Source organism: Osmerus mordax, unplaced genomic scaffold (genome assembly GCF_038355195.1).
Source record: "Osmerus mordax isolate fOsmMor3 unplaced genomic scaffold, fOsmMor3.pri Scaffold_32, whole genome shotgun sequence".
Classification (NCBI taxonomy): domain Eukaryota; kingdom Metazoa; phylum Chordata; class Actinopteri; order Osmeriformes; family Osmeridae; genus Osmerus; species Osmerus mordax.
Genome location: NW_027120589.1, coordinates 104,948 through 117,464, shown reverse-complemented (window position 1 = coordinate 117,464; position 12,517 = coordinate 104,948). Strand labels below are relative to the sequence as shown.

At 58.0% G+C, this 12,517-nt stretch overlaps 12 non-coding genes across 12 annotated transcripts; all 12 read left to right on the top strand.

Moving 5' to 3' along the window:
* The first annotated feature begins 285 nt into the window (after positions 1–285).
* Positions 286–403, top strand: LOC136939822 (U5 spliceosomal RNA). Its single transcript, XR_010876035.1, has one exon. It is a non-coding gene; the product is annotated as a U5 spliceosomal RNA (small nuclear RNA).
* Positions 404–903: 500 nt separating this feature from the next.
* Positions 904–1,094, top strand: LOC136939860 (U2 spliceosomal RNA). Its single transcript, XR_010876070.1, has one exon. It is a non-coding gene; the product is annotated as a U2 spliceosomal RNA (small nuclear RNA).
* An 811-nt stretch (positions 1,095–1,905) lies between these two features.
* Positions 1,906–2,023, top strand: LOC136939821 (U5 spliceosomal RNA). Its single transcript, XR_010876034.1, has one exon. It is a non-coding gene; the product is annotated as a U5 spliceosomal RNA (small nuclear RNA).
* A 500-nt stretch (positions 2,024–2,523) lies between these two features.
* LOC136939859 (U2 spliceosomal RNA) lies at positions 2,524–2,714 on the top strand. The gene has a single exon (XR_010876069.1). It is a non-coding gene; the product is annotated as a U2 spliceosomal RNA (small nuclear RNA).
* An 805-nt stretch (positions 2,715–3,519) lies between these two features.
* Positions 3,520–3,637, top strand: LOC136939820 (U5 spliceosomal RNA). Its single transcript, XR_010876033.1, has one exon. It is a non-coding gene; the product is annotated as a U5 spliceosomal RNA (small nuclear RNA).
* Positions 3,638–4,137: 500 nt separating this feature from the next.
* Positions 4,138–4,328, top strand: LOC136939858 (U2 spliceosomal RNA). Its single transcript, XR_010876068.1, has one exon. It is a non-coding gene; the product is annotated as a U2 spliceosomal RNA (small nuclear RNA).
* Positions 4,329–5,137: 809 nt separating this feature from the next.
* On the top strand, positions 5,138–5,255 carry LOC136939819 (U5 spliceosomal RNA). The gene has a single exon (XR_010876032.1). It is a non-coding gene; the product is annotated as a U5 spliceosomal RNA (small nuclear RNA).
* A 2,721-nt stretch (positions 5,256–7,976) lies between these two features.
* LOC136939857 (U2 spliceosomal RNA) lies at positions 7,977–8,167 on the top strand. Its single transcript, XR_010876067.1, has one exon. It is a non-coding gene; the product is annotated as a U2 spliceosomal RNA (small nuclear RNA).
* Positions 8,168–8,969: 802 nt separating this feature from the next.
* Positions 8,970–9,087, top strand: LOC136939818 (U5 spliceosomal RNA). Its single transcript, XR_010876031.1, has one exon. It is a non-coding gene; the product is annotated as a U5 spliceosomal RNA (small nuclear RNA).
* A 500-nt stretch (positions 9,088–9,587) lies between these two features.
* LOC136939856 (U2 spliceosomal RNA) lies at positions 9,588–9,778 on the top strand. The gene has a single exon (XR_010876066.1). It is a non-coding gene; the product is annotated as a U2 spliceosomal RNA (small nuclear RNA).
* Positions 9,779–10,572: 794 nt separating this feature from the next.
* Positions 10,573–10,690, top strand: LOC136939817 (U5 spliceosomal RNA). Its single transcript, XR_010876030.1, has one exon. It is a non-coding gene; the product is annotated as a U5 spliceosomal RNA (small nuclear RNA).
* A 1,116-nt stretch (positions 10,691–11,806) lies between these two features.
* On the top strand, positions 11,807–11,997 carry LOC136939855 (U2 spliceosomal RNA). The gene has a single exon (XR_010876065.1). It is a non-coding gene; the product is annotated as a U2 spliceosomal RNA (small nuclear RNA).
* The last annotated feature ends 520 nt before the right edge of the window (positions 11,998–12,517 follow it).

The following is a 12,517-nucleotide window of genomic DNA, read 5'->3' as shown; positions in this document are numbered from 1 at the left end:
GTGTCAGTCGACACCAACACGGAGTGGACTGGCTGGAAGGCGCATACGATAAACACGTACGGATCTTAATGGAGAAAAAGCCATCAATGAAATGGAGAAAGTGCGGTAAGGAAAGAAAAGCCAAGCGGGCGGGCCGAGCCCCTCTGCGGCCCGTGGCGTTTCCGCGCCTTTTTTTTCCCGAGAAGGATGCGGTTCGCCCCGGTTCTCCCCGGTTCGCCCCCGCGGACGGGTGAGTCAGGGCCAACGGAGGGGTTGGGGGTAGGCCGTTTGGGTCGTTTCAAATCGACGCTCTGGTTCCCCTTCAGCACGCACAAGCCTTTCGCCTTTTACTAAAGACTTCCGTGGAGGGGAGCGCCGACGAGTGGAACGTGGTATTTTTGGGAGGCTTTGCCCGAGGGAGGGCAGAGCCTGATGGACGTGTGACAAAAGCAGGGTGAGGTTGGCTTTGGGGTTAGGTGCGTGCCTGCGGGTAAGGCAGGTTTTGTCTTTGCTTCTTCTGTAGCTGTTTCAATTCTGTTGCCTTTTGGCCTGGGCTTTCCGCTTCCGTCCCTGCTTGTCCTGCGGCTTTTGGCCTGGGCTTTCCGCTTCCGTCCCTGCTTGTCCTGCGGCTTTTGGCCTGGGCTTTCCGCTTCCGTCCCTGCTTGTCCTGCGGCTTTTGGCCTGGGCTTTCCGCTTCCGTCCCTGCTTGTCCTGCGGCTTTTGGCCTGGGCTTTCCGCTTCCGTCCCTGCTTGTCCTGCGGCTTTTGGCCTGGGCTTTCCGCTTCCGTCCCTGCTTGTCCTGCGGCTTTTGGCCTCGGCTTTGGTTTTGGCTTTTGGTGGTTTCGGCCGTTCTCGGTGTGGTGACCGAGCGGCCCAGGTGGTGCACGGAGGGTCCGCGCGCCGGGGGCGTCCGATAATGCGGTCATCGCTTCTCGGCCTTTTGGCTAAGATCAAGTGTAGTATCTGTTCTTATCAGTTTAATATCTGATATGTCCTCCATGCGAGGACAACATATTAAACGGATTTTTGCAACAGGGAGTCGGAACAGGGGCTCGCTCCGTCCGCTCCGCGCATCGCCCCGGTATTGCAGCGTCTCCGGGAAGGGTGCAATCTTTCTAAGCGTGTCAAAGAGAAAAGCTAGTGAGGGAGGGAGGGAGGGAGGGAGGGAGGGAGGGAGGGAGGGAGGGAGGGAAGGAAGGAAGGAAGGAAGGAGGGAGGGAAGGAGGGAATGTCTGAATGAGTGAGGTTTGGGGGAGAGGGGTTTAGGTTAGGGCTAGGGTTTTTGGGTGAGGGTCAAAAAACCCTCAAAAGGGGGGGGGCCCCCCAACAAAGCGGAACAAGCGATCCCTACCAAAAAAACGGGGTGAAAAGGGGGTGTGGGCGGAGCCCTGTCGGCCGGTGGCGTTTTCCCGCCCTTTTAGATATAAAAAAAAAAAAAAAAAAAAAAAAAAAAAAAGTGAGTGACTGAGTGAGTGAGTGACTGAGTGAGTGACTGAGTGAGTGAGTGACAGAGAGAGAGAGAGAGAGAGAGAGAGAGAGAGAGAGAGAGAGAGAGAGAGAGAGAGAGAGAGAGAGCTGGCTGACATTCAGCGGGGCCGAGGTGAAAAACTGGAAGGCAATCGGAATGAGTTTTTTATCGCCGTGTCAGTCGACACCAACACGGAGTGGACTGGCTGGAAGGCGCATACGATAAACACGTACGGATCTTAATGGAGAAAAAGCCATCAATGAAATGGAGAAAGTGCGGTAAGGAAAGAAAAGCCAAGCGGGCGGGCCGAGCCCCTCTGCGGCCCGTGGCGTTTCCGCGCCTTTTTTTTCCCGAGAAGGATGCGGTTCGCCCCGGTTCTCCCCGGTTCGCCCCCGCGGACGGGTGAGTCAGGGCCAACGGAGGGGTTGGGGGTAGGCCGTTTGGGTCGTTTCAAATCGACGCTCTGGTTCCCCTTCAGCACGCACAAGCCTTTCGCCTTTTACTAAAGACTTCCGTGGAGGGGAGCGCCGACGAGTGGAACGTGGTATTTTTGGGAGGCTTTGCCCGAGGGAGGGCAGAGCCTGATGGACGTGTGACAAAAGCAGGGTGAGGTTGGCTTTGGGGTTAGGTGCGTGCCTGCGGGTAAGGCAGGTTTTGTCTTTGCTTCTTCTGTAGCTGTTTCAATTCTGTTGCCTTTTGGCCTGGGCTTTCCGCTTCCGTCCCTGCTTGTCCTGCGGCTTTTGGCCTGGGCTTTCCGCTTCCGTCCCTGCTTGTCCTGCGGCTTTTGGCCTGGGCTTTCCGCTTCCGTCCCTGCTTGTCCTGCGGCTTTTGGCCTGGGCTTTCCGCTTCCGTCCCTGCTTGTCCTGCGGCTTTTGGCCTGGGCTTTCCGCTTCCGTCCCTGCTTGTCCTGCGGCTTTTGGCCTGGGCTTTCCGCTTCCGTCCCTGCTTGTCCTGCGGCTTTTGGCCTCGGCTTTGGTTTTGGCTTTTGGTGGTTTCGGCCGTTCTCGGTGTGGTGACCGAGCGGCCCAGGTGGTGCACGGAGGGTCCGCGCGCCGGGGGCGTCCGATAATGCGGTCATCGCTTCTCGGCCTTTTGGCTAAGATCAAGTGTAGTATCTGTTCTTATCAGTTTAATATCTGATATGTCCTCCATGCGAGGACAACATATTAAACGGATTTTTGCAACAGGGAGTCGGAACAGGGGCTCGCTCCGTCCGCTCCGCGCATCGCCCCGGTATTGCAGCGTCTCCGGGAAGGGTGCAATCTTTCTAAGCGTGTCAAAGAGAAAAGCTAGTGAGGGAGGGAGGGAGGGAGGGAGGGAGGGAGGGAGGGAGGGAAGGAAGGAAGGAAGGAAGGAGGGAGGGAAGGAGGGAATGTCTGAATGAGTGAGGTTTGGGGGAGAGGGGTTTAGGTTAGGGCTAGGGTTTTTGGGGTGAGGGTCAAAAAACCCTCAAAAGGGGGGGGCCCCCCAACAAAGCGGAACAAGCGATCCCTACCAAAAAAACGGGGTGAAAAGGGGGTGTGGGCGGAGCCCTGTCGGCCGGTGGCGTTTTCCCGCCCTTTTAGATATAAAAAAAAAAAAAAAAAAAAAAAAAAAAAAAGTGAGTGACTGAGTGAGTGAGTGACTGAGTGAGTGACTGAGTGAGTGAGTGACAGAGAGAGAGAGAGAGAGAGAGAGAGAGAGAGAGAGAGAGAGAGAGAGAGAGAGAGAGAGAGAGAGAGCTGGCTGACATTCAGCGGGGCCGAGGTGAAAAACTGGAAGGCAATCGGAATGAGTTTTTTATCGCCGTGTCAGTCGACACCAACACGGAGTGGACTGGCTGGAAGGCGCATACGATAAACACGTACGGATCTTAATGGAGAAAAAGCCATCAATGAAATGGAGAAAGTGCGGTAAGGAAAGAAAAGCCAAGCGGGCGGGCCGAGCCCCTCTGCGGCCCGTGGCGTTTCCGCGCCTTTTTTTTCCCGAGAAGGATGCGGTTCGCCCCGGTTCTCCCCGGTTCGCCCCCGCGGACGGGTGAGTCAGGGCCAACGGAGGGGTTGGGGGTAGGCCGTTTGGGTCGTTTCAAATCGACGCTCTGGTTCCCCTTCAGCACGCACAAGCCTTTCGCCTTTTACTAAAGACTTCCGTGGAGGGGAGCGCCGACGAGTGGAACGTGGTATTTTTGGGAGGCTTTGCCCGAGGGAGGGCAGAGCCTGATGGACGTGTGACAAAAGCAGGGTGAGGTTGGCTTTGGGGTTAGGTGCGTGCCTGCGGGTAAGGCAGGTTTTGTCTTTGCTTCTTCTGTAGCTGTTTCAATTCTGTTGCCTTTTGGCCTGGGCTTTCCGCTTCCGTCCCTGCTTGTCCTGCGGCTTTTGGCCTGGGCTTTCCGCTTCCGTCCCTGCTTGTCCTGCGGCTTTTGGCCTGGGCTTTCCGCTTCCGTCCCTGCTTGTCCTGCGGCTTTTGGCCTGGGCTTTCCGCTTCCGTCCCTGCTTGTCCTGCGGCTTTTGGCCTGGGCTTTCCGCTTCCGTCCCTGCTTGTCCTGCGGCTTTTGGCCTGGGCTTTCCGCTTCCGTCCCTGCTTGTCCTGCGGCTTTTGGCCTCGGCTTTGGTTTTGGCTTTTGGTGGTTTCGGCCGTTCTCGGTGTGGTGACCGAGCGGCCCAGGTGGTGCACGGAGGGTCCGCGCGCCGGGGGCGTCCGATAATGCGGTCATCGCTTCTCGGCCTTTTGGCTAAGATCAAGTGTAGTATCTGTTCTTATCAGTTTAATATCTGATATGTCCTCCATGCGAGGACAACATATTAAACGGATTTTTGCAACAGGGAGTCGGAACAGGGGCTCGCTCCGTCCGCTCCGCGCATCGCCCCGGTATTGCAGCGTCTCCGGGAAGGGTGCAATCTTTCTAAGCGTGTCAAAGAGAAAAGCTAGTGAGGGAGGGAGGGAGGGAGGGAGGGAGGGAGGGAGGGAGGGAGGGAAGGAAGGAAGGAAGGAAGGAGGGAGGGAAGGAGGGAATGTCTGAATGAGTGAGGTTTGGGGGAGAGGGGTTTAGGTTAGGGCTAGGGTTTTTGGGGTGAGGGTCAAAAAACCCTCAAAAGGGGGGGGCCCCCCAACAAAGCGGAACAAGCGATCCCTACCAAAAAAACGGGGTGAAAAGGGGGTGTGGGCGGAGCCCTGTCGGCCGGTGGCGTTTTCCCGCCCTTTTAGATATAAAAAAAAAAAAAAAAAAAAAAAAAAAAAAAGTGAGTGACTGAGTGAGTGAGTGACTGAGTGAGTGACTGAGTGAGTGAGTGACAGAGAGAGAGAGAGAGAGAGAGAGAGAGAGAGAGAGAGAGAGAGAGAGAGAGAGAGAGAGAGAGAGAGCTGGCTGACATTCAGCGGGGCCGAGGTGAAAAACTGGAAGGCAATCGGAATGAGTTTTTTATCGCCGTGTCAGTCGACACCAACACGGAGTGGACTGGCTGGAAGGCGCATACGATAAACACGTACGGATCTTAATGGAGAAAAAGCCATCAATGAAATGGAGAAAGTGCGGTAAGGAAAGAAAAGCCAAGCGGGCGGGCCGAGCCCCTCTGCGGCCCGTGGCGTTTCCGCGCCTTTTTTTTCCCGAGAAGGATGCGGTTCGCCCCGGTTCTCCCCGGTTCGCCCCCGCGGACGGGTGAGTCAGGGCCAACGGAGGGGTTGGGGGTAGGCCGTTTGGGTCGTTTCAAATCGACGCTCTGGTTCCCCTTCAGCACGCACAAGCCTTTCGCCTTTTACTAAAGACTTCCGTGGAGGGGAGCGCCGACGAGTGGAACGTGGTATTTTTGGGAGGCTTTGCCCGAGGGAGGGCAGAGCCTGATGGACGTGTGACAAAAGCAGGGTGAGGTTGGCTTTGGGGTTAGGTGCGTGCCTGCGGGTAAGGCAGGTTTTGTCTTTGCTTCTTCTGTAGCTGTTTCAATTCTGTTGCCTTTTGGCCTGGGCTTTCCGCTTCCGTCCCTGCTTGTCCTGCGGCTTTTGGCCTGGGCTTTCCGCTTCCGTCCCTGCTTGTCCTGCGGCTTTTGGCCTGGGCTTTCCGCTTCCGTCCCTGCTTGTCCTGCGGCTTTTGGCCTGGGCTTTCCGCTTCCGTCCCTGCTTGTCCTGCGGCTTTTGGCCTGGGCTTTCCGCTTCCGTCCCTGCTTGTCCTGCGGCTTTTGGCCTTTGGCCTGGGCTTTCCGCTTCCGTCCCTGCTTGTCCTGCGGCTTTTGGCCTGGGCTTTCCGCTTCCGTCCCTGCTTGTCCTGCGGCTTTTGGCCTGGGCTTTCCGCTTCCGTCCCTGCTTGTCCTGCGGCTTTTGGCCTGGGCTTTCCGCTTCCGTCCCTGCTTGTCCTGCGGCTTTTGGCCTGGGCTTTCCGCTTCCGTCCCTGCTTGTCCTGCGGCTTTTGGCCTGGGCTTTCCGCTTCCGTCCCTGCTTGTCCTGCGGCTTTTGGCCTGGGCTTTCCGCTTCCGTCCCTGCTTGTCCTGCGGCTTTTGGCCTGGGCTTTCCGCTTCCGTCCCTGCTTGTCCTGCGGCTTTTGGCCTGGGCTTTCCGCTTCCGTCCCTGCTTGTCCTGCGGCTTTTGGCCTGGGCTTTCCGCTTCCGTCCCTGCTTGTCCTGCGGCTTTTGGCCTGGGCTTTCCGCTTCCGTCCCTGCTTGTCCTGCGGCTTTTGGCCTGGGCTTTCCGCTTCCGTCCCTGCTTGTCCTGCGGCTTTTGGCCTGGGCTTTCCGCTTCCGTCCCTGCTTGTCCTGCGGCTTTTGGCCTGGGCTTTCCGCTTCCGTCCCTGCTTGTCCTGCGGCTTTTGGCCTGGGCTTTCCGCTTCCGTCCCTGCTTGTCCTGCGGCTTTTGGCCTTTGGCCTGGGCTTTCCGCTTCCGTCCCTGCTTGTCCTGCGGCTTTTGGCCTGGGCTTTCCGCTTCCGTCCCTGCTTGTCCTGCGGCTTTTGGCCTGGGCTTTCCGCTTCCGTCCCTGCTTGTCCTGCGGCTTTTGGCCTGGGCTTTCCGCTTCCGTCCCTGCTTGTCCTGCGGCTTTTGGCCTGGGCTTTCCGCTTCCGTCCCTGCTTGTCCTGCGGCTTTTGGCCTGGGCTTTCCGCTTCCGTCCCTGCTTGTCCTGCGGCTTTTGGCCTGGGCTTTCCGCTTCCGTCCCTGCTTGTCCTGCGGCTTTTGGCCTGGGCTTTCCGCTTCCGTCCCTGCTTGTCCTGCGGCTTTTGGCCTGGGCTTTCCGCTTCCGTCCCTGCTTGTCCTGCGGCTTTTGGCCTTTGGCCTGGGCTTTCCGCTTCCGTCCCTGCTTGTCCTGCGGCTTTTGGCCTGGGCTTTCCGCTTCCGTCCCTGCTTGTCCTGCGGCTTTTGGCCTGGGCTTTCCGCTTCCGTCCCTGCTTGTCCTGCGGCTTTTGGCCTGGGCTTTCCGCTTCCGTCCCTGCTTGTCCTGCGGCTTTTGGCCTGGGCTTTCCGCTTCCGTCCCTGCTTGTCCTGCGGCTTTTGGCCTGGGCTTTCCGCTTCCGTCCCTGCTTGTCCTGCGGCTTTTGGCCTGGGCTTTCCGCTTCCGTCCCTGCTTGTCCTGCGGCTTTTGGCCTGGGCTTTCCGCTTCCGTCCCTGCTTGTCCTGCGGCTTTTGGCCTGGGCTTTCCGCTTCCGTCCCTGCTTGTCCTGCGGCTTTTGGCCTGGGCTTTCCGCTTCCGTCCCTGCTTGTCCTGCGGCTTTTGGCCTGGGCTTTCCGCTTCCGTCCCTGCTTGTCCTGCGGCTTTTGGCCTGGGCTTTCCGCTTCCGTCCCTGCTTGTCCTGCGGCTTTTGGCCTGGGCTTTCCGCTTCCGTCCCTGCTTGTCCTGCGGCTTTTGGCCTGGGCTTTCCGCTTCCGTCCCTGCTTGTCCTGCGGCTTTTGGCCTGGGCTTTCCGCTTCCGTCCCTGCTTGTCCTGCGGCTTTTGGCCTGGGCTTTCCGCTTCCGTCCCTGCTTGTCCTGCGGCTTTTGGCCTGGGCTTTCCGCTTCCGTCCCTGCTTGTCCTGCGGCTTTTGGCCTGGGCTTTCCGCTTCCGTCCCTGCTTGTCCTGCGGCTTTTGGCCTGGGCTTTCCGCTTCCGTCCCTGCTTGTCCTGCGGCTTTTGGCCTGGGCTTTCCGCTTCCGTCCCTGCTTGTCCTGCGGCTTTTGGCCTGGGCTTTCCGCTTCCGTCCCTGCTTGTCCTGCGGCTTTTGGCCTGGGCTTTCCGCTTCCGTCCCTGCTTGTCCTGCGGCTTTTGGCCTGGGCTTTCCGCTTCCGTCCCTGCTTGTCCTGCGGCTTTTGGCCTGGGCTTTCCGCTTCCGTCCCTGCTTGTCCTGCGGCTTTTGGCCTGGGCTTTCCGCTTCCGTCCCTGCTTGTCCTGCGGCTTTTGGCCTGGGCTTTCCGCTTCCGTCCCTGCTTGTCCTGCGGCTTTTGGCCTGGGCTTTCCGCTTCCGTCCCTGCTTGTCCTGCGGCTTTTGGCCTCGGCTTTGGTTTTGGCTTTTGGTGGTTTCGGCCGTTCTCGGTGTGGTGACCGAGCGGCCCAGGTGGTGCACGGAGGGTCCGCGCGCCGGGGGCGTCCGATAATGCGGTCATCGCTTCTCGGCCTTTTGGCTAAGATCAAGTGTAGTATCTGTTCTTATCAGTTTAATATCTGATATGTCCTCCATGCGAGGACAACATATTAAACGGATTTTTGCAACAGGGAGTCGGAACAGGGGCTCGCTCCGTCCGCTCCGCGCATCGCCCCGGTATTGCAGCGTCTCCGGGAAGGGTGCAATCTTTCTAAGCGTGTCAAAGAGAAAAGCTAGTGAGGGAGGGAGGGAGGGAGGGAGGGAGGGAGGGAGGGAGGGAGGGAGGGAAGGAAGGAAGGAAGGAAGGAGGGAGGGAAGGAGGGAATGTCTGAATGAGTGAGGTTTGGGGGAGAGGGGTTTAGGTTAGGGCTAGGGTTTTTGGGGTGAGGGTCAAAAAACCCTCAAAAGGGGGGGGCCCCCCAACAAAGCGGAACAAGCGATCCCTACCAAAAAAACGGGGTGAAAAGGGGGTGTGGGCGGAGCCCTGTCGGCCGGTGGCGTTTTCCCGCCCTTTTAGATATAAAAAAAAAAAAAAAAAAAAAAAAAAAAAAGTGAGTGACTGAGTGAGTGAGTGACTGAGTGAGTGACTGAGTGAGTGAGTGACAGAGAGAGAGAGAGAGAGAGAGAGAGAGAGAGAGAGAGAGAGAGAGAGAGAGAGAGAGCTGGCTGACATTCAGCGGGGCCGAGGTGAAAAACTGGAAGGCAATCGGAATGAGTTTTTTATCGCCGTGTCAGTCGACACCAACACGGAGTGGACTGGCTGGAAGGCGCATACGATAAACACGTACGGATCTTAATGGAGAAAAAGCCATCAATGAAATGGAGAAAGTGCGGTAAGGAAAGAAAAGCCAAGCGGGCGGGCCGAGCCCCTCTGCGGCCCGTGGCGTTTCCGCGCCTTTTTTTTCCCGAGAAGGATGCGGTTCGCCCCGGTTCTCCCCGGTTCGCCCCCGCGGACGGGTGAGTCAGGGCCAACGGAGGGGTTGGGGGTAGGCCGTTTGGGTCGTTTCAAATCGACGCTCTGGTTCCCCTTCAGCACGCACAAGCCTTTCGCCTTTTACTAAAGACTTCCGTGGAGGGGAGCGCCGACGAGTGGAACGTGGTATTTTTGGGAGGCTTTGCCCGAGGGAGGGCAGAGCCTGATGGACGTGTGACAAAAGCAGGGTGAGGTTGGCTTTGGGGTTAGGTGCGTGCCTGCGGGTAAGGCAGGTTTTGTCTTTGCTTCTTCTGTAGCTGTTTCAATTCTGTTGCCTTTTGGCCTGGGCTTTCCGCTTCCGTCCCTGCTTGTCCTGCGGCTTTTGGCCTGGGCTTTCCGCTTCCGTCCCTGCTTGTCCTGCGGCTTTTGGCCTGGGCTTTCCGCTTCCGTCCCTGCTTGTCCTGCGGCTTTTGGCCTGGGCTTTCCGCTTCCGTCCCTGCTTGTCCTGCGGCTTTTGGCCTGGGCTTTCCGCTTCCGTCCCTGCTTGTCCTGCGGCTTTTGGCCTGGGCTTTCCGCTTCCGTCCCTGCTTGTCCTGCGGCTTTTGGCCTCGGCTTTGGTTTTGGCTTTTGGTGGTTTCGGCCGTTCTCGGTGTGGTGACCGAGCGGCCCAGGTGGTGCACGGAGGGTCCGCGCGCCGGGGGCGTCCGATAATGCGGTCATCGCTTCTCGGCCTTTTGGCTAAGATCAAGTGTAGTATCTGTTCTTATCAGTTTAATATCTGATATGTCCTCCATGCGAGGACAACATATTAAACGGATTTTTGCAACAGGGAGTCGGAACAGGGGCTCGCTCCGTCCGCTCCGCGCATCGCCCCGGTATTGCAGCGTCTCCGGGAAGGGTGCAATCTTTCTAAGCGTGTCAAAGAGAAAAGCTAGTGAGGGAGGGAGGGAGGGAGGGAGGGAGGGAGGGAGGGAAGGAAGGAAGGAAGGAAGGAGGGAGGGAAGGAGGGAATGTCTGAATGAGTGAGGTTTGGGGGAGAGGGGTTTAGGTTAGGGCTAGGGTTTTTGGGGTGAGGGTCAAAAAACCCTCAAAAGGGGGGGGCCCCCCAACAAAGCGGAACAAGCGATCCCTACCAAAAAAACGGGGTGAAAAGGGGGTGTGGGCGGAGCCCTGTCGGCCGGTGGCGTTTTCCCGCCCTTTTAGATATAAAAAAAAAAAAAAAAAAAAAAAAAAAAAAGTGAGTGACTGAGTGAGTGAGTGACTGAGTGAGTGACTGAGTGAGTGAGTGACAGAGAGAGAGAGAGAGAGAGAGAGAGAGAGAGAGAGAGAGAGAGAGAGAGAGAGAGAGAGAGCTGGCTGACATTCAGCGGGGCCGAGGTGAAAAACTGGAAGGCAATCGGAATGAGTTTTTTATCGCCGTGTCAGTCGACACCAACACGGAGTGGACTGGCTGGAAGGCGCATACGATAAACACGTACGGATCTTAATGGAGAAAAAGCCATCAATGAAATGGAGAAAGTGCGGTAAGGAAAGAAAAGCCAAGCGGGCGGGCCGAGCCCCTCTGCGGCCCGTGGCGTTTCCGCGCCTTTTTTTTCCCGAGAAGGATGCGGTTCGCCCCGGTTCTCCCCGGTTCGCCCCCGCGGACGGGTGAGTCAGGGCCAACGGAGGGGTTGGGGGTAGGCCGTTTGGGTCGTTTCAAATCGACGCTCTGGTTCCCCTTCAGCACGCACAAGCCTTTCGCCTTTTACTAAAGACTTCCGTGGAGGGGAGCGCCGACGAGTGGAACGTGGTATTTTTGGGAGGCTTTGCCCGAGGGAGGGCAGAGCCTGATGGACGTGTGACAAAAGCAGGGTGAGGTTGGCTTTGGGGTTAGGTGCGTGCCTGCGGGTAAGGCAGGTTTTGTCTTTGCTTCTTCTGTAGCTGTTTCAATTCTGTTGCCTTTTGGCCTGGGCTTTCCGCTTCCGTCCCTGCTTGTCCTGCGGCTTTTGGCCTGGGCTTTCCGCTTCCGTCCCTGCTTGTCCTGCGGCTTTTGGCCTGGGCTTTCCGCTTCCGTCCCTGCTTGTCCTGCGGCTTTTGGCCTGGGCTTTCCGCTTCCGTCCCTGCTTGTCCTGCGGCTTTTGGCCTGGGCTTTCCGCTTCCGTCCCTGCTTGTCCTGCGGCTTTTGGCCTGGGCTTTCCGCTTCCGTCCCTGCTTGTCCTGCGGCTTTTGGCCTGGGCTTTCCGCTTCCGTCCCTGCTTGTCCTGCGGCTTTTGGCCTGGGCTTTCCGCTTCCGTCCCTGCTTGTCCTGCGGCTTTTGGCCTGGGCTTTCCGCTTCCGTCCCTGCTTGTCCTGCGGCTTTTGGCCTGGGCTTTCCGCTTCCGTCCCTGCTTGTCCTGCGGCTTTTGGCCTGGGCTTTCCGCTTCCGTCCCTGCTTGTCCTGCGGCTTTTGGCCTGGGCTTTCCGCTTCCGTCCCTGCTTGTCCTGCGGCTTTTGGCCTGGGCTTTCCGCTTCCGTCCCTGCTTGTCCTGCGGCTTTTGGCCTGGGCTTTCCGCTTCCGTCCCTGCTTGTCCTGCGGCTTTTGGCCTGGGCTTTCCGCTTCCGTCCCTGCTTGTCCTGCGGCTTTTGGCCTGGGCTTTCCGCTTCCGTCCCTGCTTGTCCTGCGGCTTTTGGCCTGGGCTTTCCGCTTCCGTCCCTGCTTGTCCTGCGGCTTTTGGCCTGGGCTTTCCGCTTCCGTCCCTGCTTGTCCTGCGGCTTTTGGCCTGGGCTTTCCGCTTCCGTCCCTGCTTGTCCTGCGGCTTTTGGCCTGGGCTTTCCGCTTCCGTCCCTGCTTGTCCTGCGGCTTTTGGCCTCGGCTTTGGTTTTGGCTTTTGGTGGTTTCGGCCGTTCTCGGTGTGGTGACCGAGCGGCCCAGGTGGTGCACGGAGGGTCCGCGCGCCGGGGGCGTCCGATAATGCGGTCATCGCTTCTCGGCCTTTTGGCTAAGATCAAGTGTAGTATCTGTTCTTATCAGTTTAATATCTGATATGTCCTCCATGCGAGGACAACATATTAAACGGATTTTTGCAACAGGGAGTCGGAACAGGGGCTCGCTCCGTCCGCTCCGCGCATCGCCCCGGTATTGCAGCGTCTCCGGGAAGGGTGCAATCTTTCTAAGCGTGTCAAAGAGAAAAGCTAGGGAGGGAGGGAGGGAGGGAGGGAGGGAGGGAGGGAGGGAGGGAGGGAGGGAGGGAGGGAGGGAGGGAGGGAAGGAAGGAAGGAAGGAAGGAAGGAAGGAGGGAGGGAAGGAGGGAATGTCTGAATGAGTGAGGTTTGGGGGAGAGGGGTTTAGGTTAGGGCTAGGGTTTTTGGGGTGAGGGTCAAAAAACCCTCAAAAGGGGGGGGCCCCCCAACAAAGCGGAACAAGCGATCCCTACCAAAAAAACGGGGTGAAAAGGGGGTGTGGGCGGAGCCCTGTCGGCCGGTGGCGTTTTCCCGCCCTTTTAGATATAAAAAAAAAAAAAAAAAAAAAAAAAAAAAAAGTGAGTGACTGAGTGAGTGAGTGACTGAGTGAGTGACTGAGTGAGTGAGTGACAGAGAGAGAGAGAGAGAGAGAGAGAGAGAGAGAGAGAGAGAGAGAGAGAGAGAGAGAGAGAGAGAGAGCTGGCTGACATTCAGCGGGGCCGAGGTGAA